Source organism: Simochromis diagramma, unplaced genomic scaffold (assembly GCF_900408965.1).
Source record: "Simochromis diagramma unplaced genomic scaffold, fSimDia1.1 OVJJ01000602.1, whole genome shotgun sequence".
NCBI classification, from domain to species: domain Eukaryota; kingdom Metazoa; phylum Chordata; class Actinopteri; order Cichliformes; family Cichlidae; genus Simochromis; species Simochromis diagramma.
In genome coordinates, this window is record NW_024387040.1 from 11,242,681 (window position 1) to 11,258,617 (window position 15,937).

The 15,937-nt window shown below is 39.2% G+C and overlaps 1 long non-coding RNA gene across 1 annotated transcript; it reads right to left on the reverse strand.

The window, feature by feature from the left end:
* Positions 1 to 7,961: 7,961 nt before the first annotated feature.
* On the reverse strand, positions 7,962 to 15,242 carry LOC120741250. Its single transcript, XR_005697582.1, has 3 exons — positions 15,050 to 15,242; positions 14,828 to 14,831; positions 7,962 to 7,973 (listed from the first exon to the last, which is right to left on the reverse strand). It is a non-coding gene; the product is annotated as an uncharacterized LOC120741250 (long non-coding RNA).
* Between the last annotated feature and the right edge of the window lie 695 nt (positions 15,243 to 15,937).

Sequence of the window (15,937 nt, forward strand, 5' to 3'; positions counted from 1 at the left end):
GGAATTTCTTTTTTCTTTTGAAAAAAAAAATGTTACTTTGTTGGTTTTATTCCAAAAATATTGACTTGTGGATGAAAAACAGTTTTGCTGCTAATCCTCACCAGACGAGAAAGGTATTTTACAGAGTTTTTGGATCATTGTAGTATATGTGAATGCGTAATGTGCCTCTAATGGATTCCTGTGTAGCCACATCATTGGACCTCTAATGTGACCTTTATTCTATCAACCCGAGAGTGATTTTATATTTTGGAACCACGTATCATGACAATCAACATTTCACAGTGAACAGCTATCAATTTCCATTAAATTGGCAGGTAAAAGTTTGACCTTCCAACAGTGTTCACTCAGCTCAACCTCAAACATACTGAAACTATTTTTAAAGCAGCCTTATTCTGCAGCAAAGGTGCCAAAACACCTGGAAAATCATACACTGTATTTTCCTCACAATTGGTCTTAATCAGCTTCATATTATTCTTCCATCTATTACTACCTATGGAAGGCCAGTTCTTTGACTTAAATTTAACAAATAGCCTATGAGTCAAAGAAGGGAGAGAGCAAGAAACGGGGGTGAGGGTGAGGGGGAGTCTGCATGCGAGAAACAATCAAATGTTTCTGTCGGCTGCCTGAATTGGAAACAGGTGTTTGGGCGCAGCACTGCTCCAGATGTTTGACGCTGTAGATCAAATGAGACTCTTAGCACATGAAGAGTTTCAGAGACATCAGAGAGAGAAACAGGGACAGAGAAACAGAACAGGAAAGGGAAAACACAAAGCTATTTGTGGATATTAAAAAACCCAAACTTTAAAGTTCTTCCACTTCTATATTAGCAATGAATTTAAAAAAAAAGTACGAAGTGATGAAACTCTTGTTCCCTATATTGCTTCTTTTTGTTCCTCATAGATTTGTGTTTTTGTGGTTTTGTTTTCACTGTAGCGCTAACAAATTCCCCTTCAATCAACTTCCAGGAGTCGACTGATAAAAAGCTCTAAAAAACCCACTTTATGGTACCTTTCTGGACCAAATGGAAGGCAGAGAAATGTAGCGATTAGCTGGGGAAGCTGCTAAATCAAATAAAGAGGCAGATTTTTCCCCCTTGAATGGATAGGAGCTAAAAAACTAAGACTATAGGCTTACATTCATCAAGAGTCCAGATTGTGGGAGATGGCACGGTGATTGTTGTGAGACTTAATGCCCAAAGGTGATCCATCACAGTAGCACTTAAATATGAAGTTTAGCCAACAGTTTAGGAACTACCTGCACCACAGTCTATGCGTAGCAGGCATTTTTTCCTTTATTAGAGGAATTATGTTACTTGGATGTCAATTCTGTGAACATTAATACAATATTACCATATTGCTTGGCTTAACCCTGCTTAACCCTCAGTAAGGCTGAATCTAAAAAACAAAATAATATATCAGCTGTAATTAAGACAGATCAAGACACACAAAAAAGATGAGGTCAATATCAAATCGTGTTTTTTTTTTCTTTTTTGTGTAATTGGTGGCAGTAGAACGAGGTTAATAATGAATAAAGTAATCACATTGTAAGTACTAGGGGCTAAACTGCCTGCCTGCGTAGGTCTGTGACTACGCAGAGTGAACGATTTTGGGTATGGCTCATCTCCAGCCAACCAAGCCTTCTGCTCAACCATCTCCGACTTGCACAAAAATTTTACGGTAGACAATTTGAACATTTACAATGAGTGCTGTGAAATTTACTGAAATTTATCGATTATTACCGATAAAAGCCTAGAATTTTCACTGGTATTTTTTACCATCAAAATGAACCAGGATCTATAATTTGGGAGAAATGCATCAAACATTGTCAAGTATTGGCTTGTTAAAATATGGAAAAAACACCCAGCGCTCCTGCTAAGTTCCATATTTGAACACACATTGCAAAAACTTCATGTTGCAAAAAGACAGCTGATCACAGTTTTTTAATAGCATCTAGTTACATTTTACAACAAAAAACCCAAAAATAATCTTAACATAAAATTGTGGCAAAATAAAGAAAAAATTAAATTCGCGTTCAATTTGAAGTATTTTTTCTAGTGTGTGCTTAAATATGGGGCTTTGCGGGAGTGATGGACTAGACAAAATGAAGGCATTTTTAAAATGTTTTTGCATTTGACGGGCTGTTCCACACATTTTTTTGTCACTGCCCCTGGTTACAGCAAACTGCTGTAACATGTAGATGAAGATCTGCAAAGCTGTGTGCAGGCTCTGCATATGACCAACAAACAATATGATATTTATACATAACAACCAAATGCTAGTCTTAATGAGCAAGTATTAGCAATTGAGGGTCTTATTTAGCATTTACAGGGATCGGGACTGAGTAAACACCAAAGACCAGTATATAAAAATACCAGAGAGAAACAAGCAAGATTCTTTGAAGAAGAGCAGGATTGGAATATGATGTTGCATCTGGAAAAATCGAAGGGAGAAGAAGCAGAGGCAGAAGAAAACAAACCATTATTGACCGAATGAAAGACTAAATGAAAAAAAACCACCAAACTGTTTAGAGAATCTTGGAGTAACACAATCGCCATTTGGCACAGCACTTAAGAAGAAGAAGAAGCGGGTAGAAAAACAGTAAAACCACTGACAGGTAAATAACTCTGATAAAGTGTTACAAAGTACTGTTCTGCTCGGAAACCTTCGGTCCTGGCATTCATGTGGATGTTTGCTCATGATTTGGGTTGCCATCCAACCAAACATTGGTGCAGAACAAGCACACCAACCAAGGCAATGGCATTTTGACAGCAGTGGTCTCCCCAAGCAGGACAAGTACGCCCCTCCACACCACAAAAACTGTTTAGGAATGACAGGAGACACACTTCAAAGAGCCCCAACTTCTCAAGTCCCAATTTAAAACCCCCAGAGTTCTCCCATTCATGCCCCAACTGTTTTGTCAGAACTGTTTTAGCAGCACAAGAAGGACCTATTTGCTATTAGGCAGGCAGTTTAGCTGGTTTTGATCTTGCAGCTGACTTGTGTTCGGAGATGTGACGTAATTCTAGGCAAAGCAATTGTTCATCTGTTAAACGCTGCACTACGTTCAGAACTTTTCACTCCTGGAAACTCTGATGCAGATGCAATAAATATGAACAAAAATTGTAACATTACAGCCTGAACAATCAGTTGAGAAGCAGGATGGTATAAAGCTGCAGGAAACTGAAAAGGAAGTCTGGTTAATCTACCAAAAGAATAAAAAATGGTAAAATTCATAAATGTTGTCATTCCAACAACATAAAAGGTGCTATGCCTTTTAATGGGCTGCAGACTTGCATGCCAGTATTTTTGTGGCTAAACAGAGAGACATCATTTATCACCACGATGCATCTGTTGTGAGTTTATTTGCTTTCCAAGGGTTTTTGTGTTTGTGGTTCGCTCAGTCGATGACATGCGAGCTACTTTGACAAAAATCACTGATTATTCCAAAAGCAGCAGTGTTGCAGCAACCAAACCATCCGGCAAAGTCTAATATTACCCCTTCTCGTGTTTAGAAAGTGTTTAGCTTAATATTCTAAATGTGAATCAGCATCATTTGTTTATGTTTGGAGCAAAAATACAACATGGTGTCAGTTCAATAGACACATCAGTCACAGTGATTTGTAGTCGAGGTGAACACCCTCCTAACCGAAACCTGGCCCCAGTCTGCTCCAATGTTGACTTAAAAAGGACAAAGCCGGAGACAGGCTTGCTTTAATCAGAAGCGGATGTCACTGTATGAGCCAAGGTCTCTCGTCTACGGGGAAATGTTTAGACCATGTGGTCACGTTAGACACTGTAAACCTCCACAAAGTGCGTTACACTAGTGCACTATGGTGAATTTATGGGGTGTGAAGAAAATTTGTATTGGTGTTGTTGATGTTTTACATCCAGATTTTTCATTTCTTTTGAGAATTAATCAAAGCAAATAGTCAAAATGGGGAAATTAAAGCCGCTGCAAAGCCTGAAATGTCTTCATTGTAAAGTTTTTACCAGACACTTGAGTTATGGCCATTAAAATCACTTTCTTATTATACAGCACACCGGCCAGATGACTGTAGCTCACTTTGCTTTTTCCTATAGATCTTTCCATGATGTAAATCTTTAAGTTTTTCTGTTTTTTAAACTTTGTGCACTGACTAGTTGGATGGCTCTCAGTGGATACAATCCTTTAGACAGGAAACTGAGAGCCATCGTATAGGGCTACATCTTTCAGCTACGGTGACATCCCAGATAATATCCCCTCTGAGAGGTTTTTAAATTGCTATTTGGGGTTGTGAAGCATATGTTTTAATGTACACATTGGCTCCTTTTACTTCAAAATTGTATGGGACAACTTATTTTAATAAATGGAAAAAGTCATAGTGACTTGTTGGTGAGAGACGCTTAGCCAGTGAGCATAATAAGAAAAAAGAATCAAGACATATGCATTATGGCACCACTGCTTTGAGAGACAGGTGGATGCTGACTAGTTTGGTAGATGTCTGTCAGGTATCAAACCAGCTAAGTTGGATTGTCTAAAATCAATGAAGTTTCAATCAAATTATGACTTTAACTCTGCTTATGCTGTTCTGTGACATAGTTTAGTCTAAGATAAAGCCCACTGTGTAACTGCCATGCACTCAAGGACAGATCTGCTGCATCTATATCTTGACTGGTTGTCTCTCAGTCTTCATTTCATCACGAATTCTCCATCATCCTCCTCTTTTATGCATCCAGTCATCTGTTGCAGTTTCCTCCCCTCCTTCGTCCATCTGTGCTGGTGTTTCTCACCTCATTAGAGAGGTTACTGATGCATGAGGGAATGAGCTGGCAGGTCAGTAGCCACAGTGAGATTCATATTGAACAGCTTGTGAAAAGTTTGCAGTCTCACAAAAAAGGAAAAAGTTCACCACCGAGCTCCTTTAAATTGAATTTTTTCTTTAAATGTCACTGGATAGATTTTGTTCTATCAAGAAAAAAAAAAAACACTTAAAAAGAAAATAGCTATTCTGCAGAAAAATTACGAAACTTGTTTCTATTGGATATTGTCGCTAGACGAAAACTATACTGGCACTGAAAATAATCAGGCCGGACATTCTCTATCTCCCTTTTCCAGACTTGGCAAAGGCTGTGCATAGTTCCCTCCAGTGTCTGGTAAATTCCCAGATCACTAGGAATGCAGCATTTAATTTTCTTGTTCTTTAGCTGACCTTAATCATTTCTGCGTCAAGGGCAACTGAAACTCCAGAGCCATGGGGATCAGTCAGCCTTGCTGTGGAAGTGAATGTGTGTGTGTGGGGGGAGTATACACATGTATATGTAAAAGGGAGTGAGGCCTGTCTTGCTGTCTTCATGAAGAGGCCATTTAATGCGCTGATGATGAATAATAGGTTGACTGAATGAGCGTGCGAGCCCCTCTGGTGTATATTTAAACGGCGGAGAGATGCTCCCTCACTCGTATCAACTCCCCGGTGGTCGGTGAGGTTAATTGCTTTCTCCGGCAGGAGCTTACAGATTCACTATCTCACAAAATGCATCCATACAAATGACTCTGCGCATACCACAATAAGTTAAGCAGAGTGAGTGCTGTGTGTGTGTAAGGTTGGTATGCTCTGCAGCAGAACATCATGTATGCTTAGGTAGCAGACACGGTGCACAGTGAGGTCATAGAAGCTAATGAGGACAACTGACTCTGACTAATGAAGTTGGCTTAACAGACTCGCAGAAAACAAGACAGAAGTGATGCTGTATTCAGAGTATACTATACTCACATGCATATGAACTTGAGTGACATCCCATACTTAATGCATAAGGTTGGCCTACCCTTTGCAGCTATAACACCTTCAACTCTTCTGGGAAGTCTTTCCACAATTTTGTTGGAATTTTTGACCATTCTTCCAGAGAGCCTTTGTGAGGTCAGACACTGATGTTGGACGAGAAAGCTTGGCTCACAGTCTAATTCATCCCAAAGGTGTTATAACGCATTGAGGTCAGGGCTCTGTGCAGGCCAGTCAAGTTCTTCCACACCAAACTCACTCATCCATGTCTTTATGGACCTTGCTTTGTGCACTGGTGCGCAGACATGTTGGAACAGAAAGGGGTGAACCCCAAACTGTTCTCACAAACGTGGGGCAATAAAACTGTCCAAAATGTCATGGTTACTTTCACTGGAACTAAAAGATCAAGCCCATCTCCTGAAAAACAACCCTGCACCATATTCACCTTGCCACCAAAATTTACACTTGGCACAATGTAGTAAGACAAGTATTGCCAAACCTAGATTCGTCCATTGGCTGATTGCCTGACTGAGAAGTGTGATTCATCACTCCAGAGAACAACCCACCACTAATCTAGAGTCCACTGGCAGTGTGCTTTGCACCACTGCATCTAATGCTTTGCATCGCGCTTGATGATGCAAGGCTTGAATGCAGCTGCTCAGCCATAGAAATCCATTCTATGAAGCTCTCTACACACTGTTCTTGAGGTAATGTGAAGGCCACGTGAAGTTTGGCGGTCTGTAGTGACTGACTCTGCAGAGTTGTGGCTGAGCTGCTGTCATTCTTGACTGTGGAATATTTAGTAGCAAGGAAATTTCCCAAATGGTCTTGTTGTACAGACGGCATCCTATCACGGTACCGTGACGGAATTTGCTGAGCTCCTGAAAGCGATTTTTTTTTACACACCTGTGGCCATGGATGTGATTGGAACACCTTTGGATGGGGGAGTGAATACATTTGGCAATACAGTGTAAGGAGATAGCGCCTATAATTAAATATGGCAAGTTGGAGAGGTTTGTAACTGCTAAACAGTCAGTTGTTTTCACACGAAATGCAGCTTAAATGAATCCTTGATGTCTTGTTCCATCTTTTCTTTGGTGTCTCTCTGCACAGTCATCTGGCCTCGTAGCTGATGTGTGTATAATATAAGGGATTACATGATTAGTCATGCTGTAAACAAGTGTTTGCCAAGATTCTCTGAACCACATCATGTCAAGGTGAAACATGAAACTGAGCACCACTGAAATGTCGAATTCCAGTCCTGAGTAGGAAATCGATAAATGAAAACAGGTTGATGGGTTAAAGCAAAATGTTAAAGTCAGCCATGAAACTATAAAAAAGAACACAATTCTTTTTGGTTTCATCAGACTGTGTTTTTTCTATTAAGTTGTGTTCACAGATTTCTGTAGTGAATTTAGTAGAAAAATACCCCAGGCTGAATTGTACAGAGGCTGAAACTAATGCAGTGAGGAATAAAAACAACACTGATGTGTCATCACGTTAAAAAGTCAGTACGACAAACATTTACACTTTCACACATTTATATTTTCACATACACCAGTAACATTTTAGGTCTATAAAAAGAGCAGACTGAAGGAGGAACTGATAGGGAAACCCTGAGGGAACTAAACACACTCTGAATAAACTCTAAACAGGAAGTGAAGCTCCATAAAGACCAAGAATTCAAAACTAACCCTACTTAATTGATGCGTGAGTTCAAATAAACAAGAAAACTAAATGTTGTTTAGTCAAGCCATGATTAAACAAACATAAAAATTCAACAATCTGACTTCCAGCACAAGAATAACAGCACAACATAAACATAAATAACACAAATACAGCAAATAAAACAAAACCAGAGGACCATAAAAAACCTTTAAATACCAGCCAAGCAGTGTCACAGAAAAATAACAGGAAGCAAACAAACGTCCATAAGGCTGCGATAAACACATGCAAACTCCACCCCGCCTAAATAATAATAATAATGGATTGGATTTATATAGCGCTTTTCAAGGCACCCAAAGCGCTTTACAATGCCATTATTCATTCACTCTCACATTCAAACAAAAACATAAAGCTCAGTAACTTCTTGCAATTAGTAGACACAATAAACATTATGCTAAACAGGTTGCAACCACAAGTCTGGCAATGTCAAAACAACAGCAACAAACACAGTGCAGAAGTGCTTTTACGCTCACATAAAGTGCATTACCAGTACCTGGATGGTGTGCTGCTCAGTGGATCCAACAACTATCCAGTTTTCAATCAATAGGCAGAGGATACTTTCACAGTGCCAGTAGTGACGCTAATGCTAGCTGCCTAAATAATAGCATCAGACTTTTTCGTATTATTATTATTATTTGACATTAAAGCTACATTTGTTTGAGCATAAATGTACAATGAAGTTGTAATGATGTTATAAATATGAAGGATTGTCATTTTCTTTATGAAAACAAGTAATATTTTATGTTGCTAAAGCTAATCTTGGCAACCAGTTGATTGGCACAGCATTAGCAGCTGATGTTAGCATACCCAGAAAAATTGCATAACTTGCAGGATCTGACCAATTCTAACCTTGTAAAATTGACTTACTAAGCAATTAAATAGATTTTTAATGGGGGGGAATTGTGAACTCGATTAAAAAGAAAAGGTCAAAAACTACCTAACTAATTCAGCCTCCCCTCCAAACTTATCTCCTGCTCACCTGTACTGTCTTTAGCTCATGTTTGTCTTCAATGAACTGGCTGTTGTCTCGTTGATAAGGGACCTAAGATACTATTTTAATCTACTCCTGGCTTTCAGAGTTGGCTGGTCATCTGACAAGTAAAGCTACATGTTGAGAAACAAATGCATGCTTTGTTTTTTTTGTTGTTGCTGTCAACAAAACCCTCTTTCATAAGCTGAGAAGGCTTTCATCCGAGCAAATCCAAACACTGGGTATTACCTTACAGATTCCAGGTTAACATAGAGGCAGAGGGAGAATTTAAGCAACTTAGACTGCATAATGAGTGCCACCAACTTCAGCAGACATCAACATCTGGCTTGGCTTAGTCATTGTACACACACGCTTGTACACGCACACACTCGATTTGTTTTCAGGAAAGACTTCAGTCGTTTAAAAGAGAGTCTGAGAACCCTTTTGCCCTTTTTTTTTTTTTGCCTTTTCTGTCAAAATGCTTTGGTAAACCTCTCTCGAGCCAGCTACCCTGATTTTACCATCTGCTGGTTCGCTCATAAATCACCGGCAAGTTTCAGAAAGGAGTAATGTCGCCATCTTAAACTTTATGACATGTTTGCTACATTTCTCCTAACTGCAGCCTGTGTGTTTGGAACAAGCAGCTTGTCTCCTCTTTGTGTAACAGCATGTAGGATTATACAGTGTCGGGACTTTACAAGGCCTGTGACACGGTCAAGGCTACTGCAAACACTGAGCAGATCATCCAGGTGATAAACTGCTCATGTGGGAACATCTCTGATCACTCAGCGGAAGGAAGCTTGCAGAGTAAATCCTTGAGAATTGCCAGACCTGGTCAGGTAATCGTTGCGCTTTGAGGTAACTTTTAATCTGTAAAAGCAGCGATGAAAATGTTTCGACTCTGGGGAAGAATGAACTGCCCGTCTGGAAGATAGCAGTGGCAGAGAATCTACAGAGGCAGCACATCAGAGTTGATTGAAATTAATTTGGAAGTCTCATGACACAAGAATTTAAAATGTGATGGCGAGAATACACATAGGTAATTCCTTGATGATAATTAATGGAGAATGAGCTGACAAGCCACTTTGTCTCTGTGGAAGATTTAAAACTCCCACCGTGTAAGGGAGGCTAGCTCTCATAATGACTTTTCAGATAGTGAGGAGATAGAGATTAGATTTCATTTGAACTTTTAATGTTTTACTTGAAAGTAGTTATTATAACATTATATTTTATTAGTTTAGTTTTAATTAGATTTTTAAGAATCTGTTGAATTTATAAACTTTATAACTTCAGGGTTGAAAAAGTGCTCTACTCTTCATTAGCTCATAAAGGCTCAGCTGTGATACCTCCCTCCTACTGACAAATCTCATTTAGGGCACAGTGCTTCAGAAATGAGTCAGAAAATGAATTTACATTTTATAGTTTGGATTTCCTTGACACAATGTCATTGGGCTTTTTGAAAAGTTAGATACTAGAAGTTGTTAATACGACCTAATACAATGCTTTTCTTCTTCTACATGAAATCCCAGAAAGTTGATTTTGTTCATCTGGACAAACTTTTAACTTCCCTACCTGGATGATTGAGCATGCATCAGTATCTTCATGAAATGTTTAGTAAATACTATCCTTGTTGCATGCCCTGGTGAAAGTTGCGACGAAGCCACTAAATAAGTCTCAACCATTGTTGATGACATTCAGTGTCTTAATACCAAAGGCGGGAGTTTAGTGGTGGTGATATTGGCATTGTGGTGTTGTTGGTTTGTAGCATAAAATTTGTGTTTTATTCAAATTGATTGCATTCAAAATCACAAAAACTGCATAAATCTGTGGTGATTCTTATTGAACAAAAGCAAGAGCAACATAAAGATTTATTTTTCACATTGGAATTGAGGTTTCTCATAGATGTCATGCTCACATTGTCCACCATTTTGGATGCGATGAAACCAACTGTTGAGAGGGAGAAATCTGTGTTCTGATTGGCAGTGGTTGTTGGAGGTTGCTGGGCCTTGGGGGATGAAATTGGTTGCACAGCCTCCTAATAATTGCTTTGGTTGCTAGCAGATTCTTGGTAACCTGTAGTTATTCATCTTTGTCTGAAAATACTTGCTAACAACTAGCCTCGTGGTAGTAAAACTTGTAAACAGTTCACGGTGCCCCAGCGCTGTAGCTAACATGTTTCACAGGGCACAACTTTTAATTTGATGGCAAACAGTTTTCATTTGTGGTTTGTGTTGCACTTTTTGCTGTTTCACTTGAGCTCGGAGAGTAACTGGACAACTTTGTGCGCACGTTTGTCACTTCTATTTAAACTATGACTGCAACAATGTGCGACCAAACGAGTCTCAAGGAGCTTTTTGCCAACTGGTTAGGGAATATACATTTTTCTTAGCAGACCAGCTGTTGCTAGGGAAGACTGTGCATTGGGGATAACTGATAGAGGAATTACTGAAATGCTATAACTGGGTGGTCTGAAGGGTCTGTCTCTGGGACTTTAGCAATAATTTGGTCAGCAATCACTTGGAACCTAAGTGGATGGGCAGGGATGCCCTACAGAATAGAGGCTCGCCATGAAATACAAATCACTGAAGATGGACAGAAGAATACATTTTGGTTATAAAGTGATTCTAACTGAAATGCTGAGGACTCCTAATCTGATAATTAAATCAAATCAAATCACTTTTTTTTTTTATTGTCACATCACATGTGCAGGCACACTGGCACAGCACATGCGAGTGAAATTCTTGTGTGCGAGCCCCACAGGCAACAGAGATGTGCCAAACACAACAACACAAACGAGCAAAATACAAGAATGGCCGACCTGAAACTAATAAATATATGTACAATATATAATAGTGTATGCATTTCTGGATGTGTATACTAAATATTTTCCTACGTGTGTGTGTGTGTGTGTGTGTGTGTGTACACATTTTTACAAATTAAATAGTAAAAAAAAAACAAAACAAAACAAAACAAAAAACAATAATAATAATAATAATAATAATAATAATAAAATATATAAAATATACAGAGTTGAATATGTGCAAAACAAGTGGCATTTATATACAGTGTGGAGTGCATAATGTTAAAGTTCCAGTAGTGAAGCTGAGGTGTCTATGACGTGTTCAGCAGTCTGATGGCCTGATGGAAGAAGCTGTCTCTCAGTCTGCTGGTACGGGACCAGAGGTAACCAGAGGTAACCAGAGGTAATTAAGAGGTAACAGATAATATAGAATGAGAGAGATGTGTACATGTAACGCATATCTTCAGCTATAACTGAACCGGGACCACTTCAGTCTTGTGGCATGGGCTATAACCATCTGGCTACTAGAGCTCTCCAACAAATTTTCCAGATCTGATAAGACATAAAGGCAGGATTTCTCCTGTTGGAACAAGAATATCAAAAGCTAATGTCTGGATTTCCAAAAGCTTTTCTGAGGAAAATGTGTGTCTAATAACACCTTTGGCCTCGGGCTCTTTTCTGAATCTAATGTTTTCAAGAAGTAAGTTAAGTAAGGAAGCTCTGTTCTCTCACAAACCCTCTGGTTGTATGTGCTATCCTCGATGCTATGTTTGTCAGTTCTGTTCGGCCATGGTGTCAAAATCCATCCATTCAGAGTCACAGCAGGGGTCGGAGCCTTTCCCAGCTCTCACTAGGCCAGAGGAGAGGACCATCCCGGACAGCCAATCAGTCCCTTTTTTCAAGCACTTCAAATTCACTGTAACGTTTGCTTCACCAACCAATGGCAACCAGACTGACGACTCCAGTTGCTATCTATTACCTTCAGCTTCACCCCTGCTATATGAAACTGCTACTCAGTGAAGTCTGTCCAAAACATATTTGTAAAAAAATGTACATTTTGAATCCCCGTGTGTTTGCAATCACTAGACAAGCTGTTATTTTCCAAATGATCACTTTTTTTAGAACTTTAATGAACTTTTGATTTCCTACACAAAACATCAAATTCACTGCACACATGTAAATGACATCTTAAAAACTATTAAAACAATATTTATTTGACTTCTGGCCACAGTAACAAATGAAGTTACTGTGTACGTGCTCAGAAGAGGAACCCGTTTCACTTCGAGAACTTCTGCTACACTTAAATTAGAACTTAAAAAAAAAAACACATAGAAGTCGAACATTTCCATTAGTGCAATCATGAAAACAAACAGCATGTTGTTTTTGTTATATTATATGCTCTTAATGATAATTATTGCACCCCCTGAGGCTATTTTTTTTTTGAACAGAATTAATCTGGATACATCTCCTGCATTTGGCTACTATAAGCAAACAAGAGAGAACCACTAAACATTAAGAAATACAACCCAGATGTGCTAATAATGATTTTGCTGTGGTATAGGAAACACAATAACACGGTCGCCAGCTTAAACTATGAACAGCGTAGTTATACAGGAAGAAGATTCGACACAACTGATTATCTGTTAAAATCAGGTCCACAGAAGGTTCAAGAGTGAGATACTGATCAAGTCTGAAACTACAATGATGCAAAATATAATCTCTCTTACTCATCTACATCTTGGGGAATAATCAGGTGTTGGAGTCAGATCAGTGGCTGCGCTGAACTGTCTTGACCCGCTGTGTGGAAACAGTTAACTAACTGAATGATTCCAGTTTTTATTTGTAATGTTAAAACCATCCATTTCCTCTGAGTGCTGTCAGCGGAGCCAGCTGATAGTGAGCTCCCCAGATGTTTTGTTTAAATCATGCATCTCTGTCTTATCGGGCCTTTAAATCGCTCGAATAAACAAAGTGTGATTCTGTGTCTGGTTGTGAGGTGAAAATTGGTCAGAGAGAGACATCAGTCAATACAATTTATCATATTTTTTAAAAAAAACTTCTGTGACGCAAAGCATCTGGTAATCCTTCGCATTACTCGGGATGTCTTTTTAAATCTTTTCTTCTTTTCTTTGGACTCAAAAGGAAGCTGTAATCAGAAATGAATGAGCACAAATGTAAAAATAACAACTCGTGGGGACAACACAGGAAAAATAATTTTTATTTGCCAAAAAAAAAAAAAAGAATTTCCATCCACATTTGCTGGACACGCCTGCTTTGGTGGCAGAAACAAACTCCCTGTGGCTTCCTTGTGATGGAAATCGTGAGGCGGCAGTGCCACCTAGAGGGACGAGAGCAACCTGCCAGTGAAGATACTCAGAAATACTTTTTTTTTTTTTTTTTGCTTATTCAAAACTTACCAAGCCAATTTTCATGGACCACAGTAGCGATGTGGAGCACATGTAGTGCAAAATAGAGCAATGGCCTTGGAGAGAGATCTGCTGTTGTAGATTGAAACTGTGACAGTGCTGCTTTGCATTGTCATTAGAGGGTGTTCATATTTGCACTATAGTTTTTGGTGTTTAAATGTATTAGATAAGATCATTTTTATTATGCACATTTGATTATTAAAAGGGATTTTAATCTGCTCTAACTGCTTGTTAATGTATTTATACATGTGGAGATACATGTAATACTCGAGTTCTAAATTCCTCTTTTCCCTCTTGTGTATGTTTTAGAGTTAATTATCGGAATGTATTATAAATTTAATGAGAATGCTGCCTTGTGGATTCATCTGATGTCTGAAAACTGAGTCCATGCACTGCATTTTGACTTTATAACTCAAGAGGCAATAAAAACCATGACTGTAAAGGTCTGAAAGAGATTACATAAATGCCAACAGTCCTCCACTCACACTGCAGATCCATTTTTACTTTGTAGTGCTGTAAAAGTGCCGCTTATTATGTCCCACTTAACCATTCAAGGACTTTCTCCCCAGTTTATGTAACACGTTAAATGTTTTCTGTTCATGTAACACTGTGCTTTGGCCAATATGAGTCCGAAATAAACTTTTATCAAGCATAAGGTGGTGAGTGAAAAGGTAGCTCTGAAAACTCTAGGTCTGGATCAGAAATTTCTAATTTTGCAAACGTCATGCTATGTTGGTATTGTTCCTGCAGTATCATGATAATGGTACACAGAGTTGCAACTGACCAGTTGCATTGTTGTGATGTCATAGCTTTGCGCTGCATGGAAAAAACAAAAGATATGCCTTTGTTCATGGTAATCATTTTGATTATTTTCTTTATCAATGTATCTAATGAAATAAATAGATTATCAAGTTAGGTTTGCTGTCAGCCAGATTTACTTTACTCATGTCAGTTTGCTAAGGATAGGTTTTAATAGCGTTAAATTCTTTTTCATTTAAATTCTTTGCTAATGCTAACTGACTGCTAAGTCTAAGGAGCTTGGAAAGAAAAGCGTCTGGACTTTCTCTGAGTTGCTTGGAGATGTTTCACCTCTCATCCGAGAAACTTTTTCAGTTCTAAGGTCAAATTTTGCCTCCTCGACGGGACAAGACTTGGCTGTCCATCTGCATCTAAAGGACAAAGGTCACTCTTTTGAGGACACCAGTGTTCACATTTTGGACAGAGAAGACAGATGGCTTGAAAGAGGAGTGAAAGAAGCCATCTGTGTCCACTGTGAACGACCATCTTTGAACAGAGGCGGTGGTTTACGACACCAACTGTCTGTCATCTATAATCCAGTTTTGAGATCCCTTCCCAGATGCCTGAATGCCCACTAGGGCTGAACGATATATCGCATTTGCGATAATATCGCGACATGATCAAGTGCAATTTTCTAACCGCAAAGGCTGCGATTATACTCTGGACATGTCCAAATTCATGGGCTGCATCCTCCTGAGGCCGCATTTGTAGACCGATTACGTCACAGCGACGCGCCGAAGGCTGTCCAAATTCATAGACTCCTCCGAATGTAGCCGACAAATGCGTCCTCCTTTTCCCCGAATTTGAAGGATGGGTCGTGGCCTACCATATCCCAGAATTCATAGCGCGGCCCAGCCAAACTCCAGTTTCCAGCAATGGCGGCTGCTACTAAGTTTTAAAATTACTCATACTAATCTTTCTGGGTCACAAAATAAACTTTTAACATATTTTCAGGTGAGAAAGTAGTTGTGTAAACATCAAATATCTGCTCGGTTTATCAAGATATCCCATATTTGCAAAAGTGCTTCGACGTTTTCAGAGGCGTCTGCTACCCACCAGCTCGACAGCTAGCCGGGAGCTCGAGGGTTACTGATGCGGCCGAGAACGGCACAACTCCCGGCACATCATTTTCAGATCACCGCGGAGTTTCGCTGCTCAGGTTAAACGTAATATATAAGTCACTTAGACAACCTAAAAATGTTATTGTTGGGCTTTTTTCAGTGTTTTGTTTGTTCGTGAGTAAATCGGTTTGGCTGAGATTAAAGTTATTAGATTAGATAAAATAAAACTTTATTAATCCCCCGGGTGGGTTCCTCCTTGGTTTTCACACAGCTGACTAAACGTCAAACAGAAAACTTATTAAACAGAAGTATGAGAAAGTCGAGAATTTACACCAGTGTCTGGTTATATTTTAGATAGCAAGGAGCAGACGGCCGAGTTTATTAAACTCCACCGAGACAGCG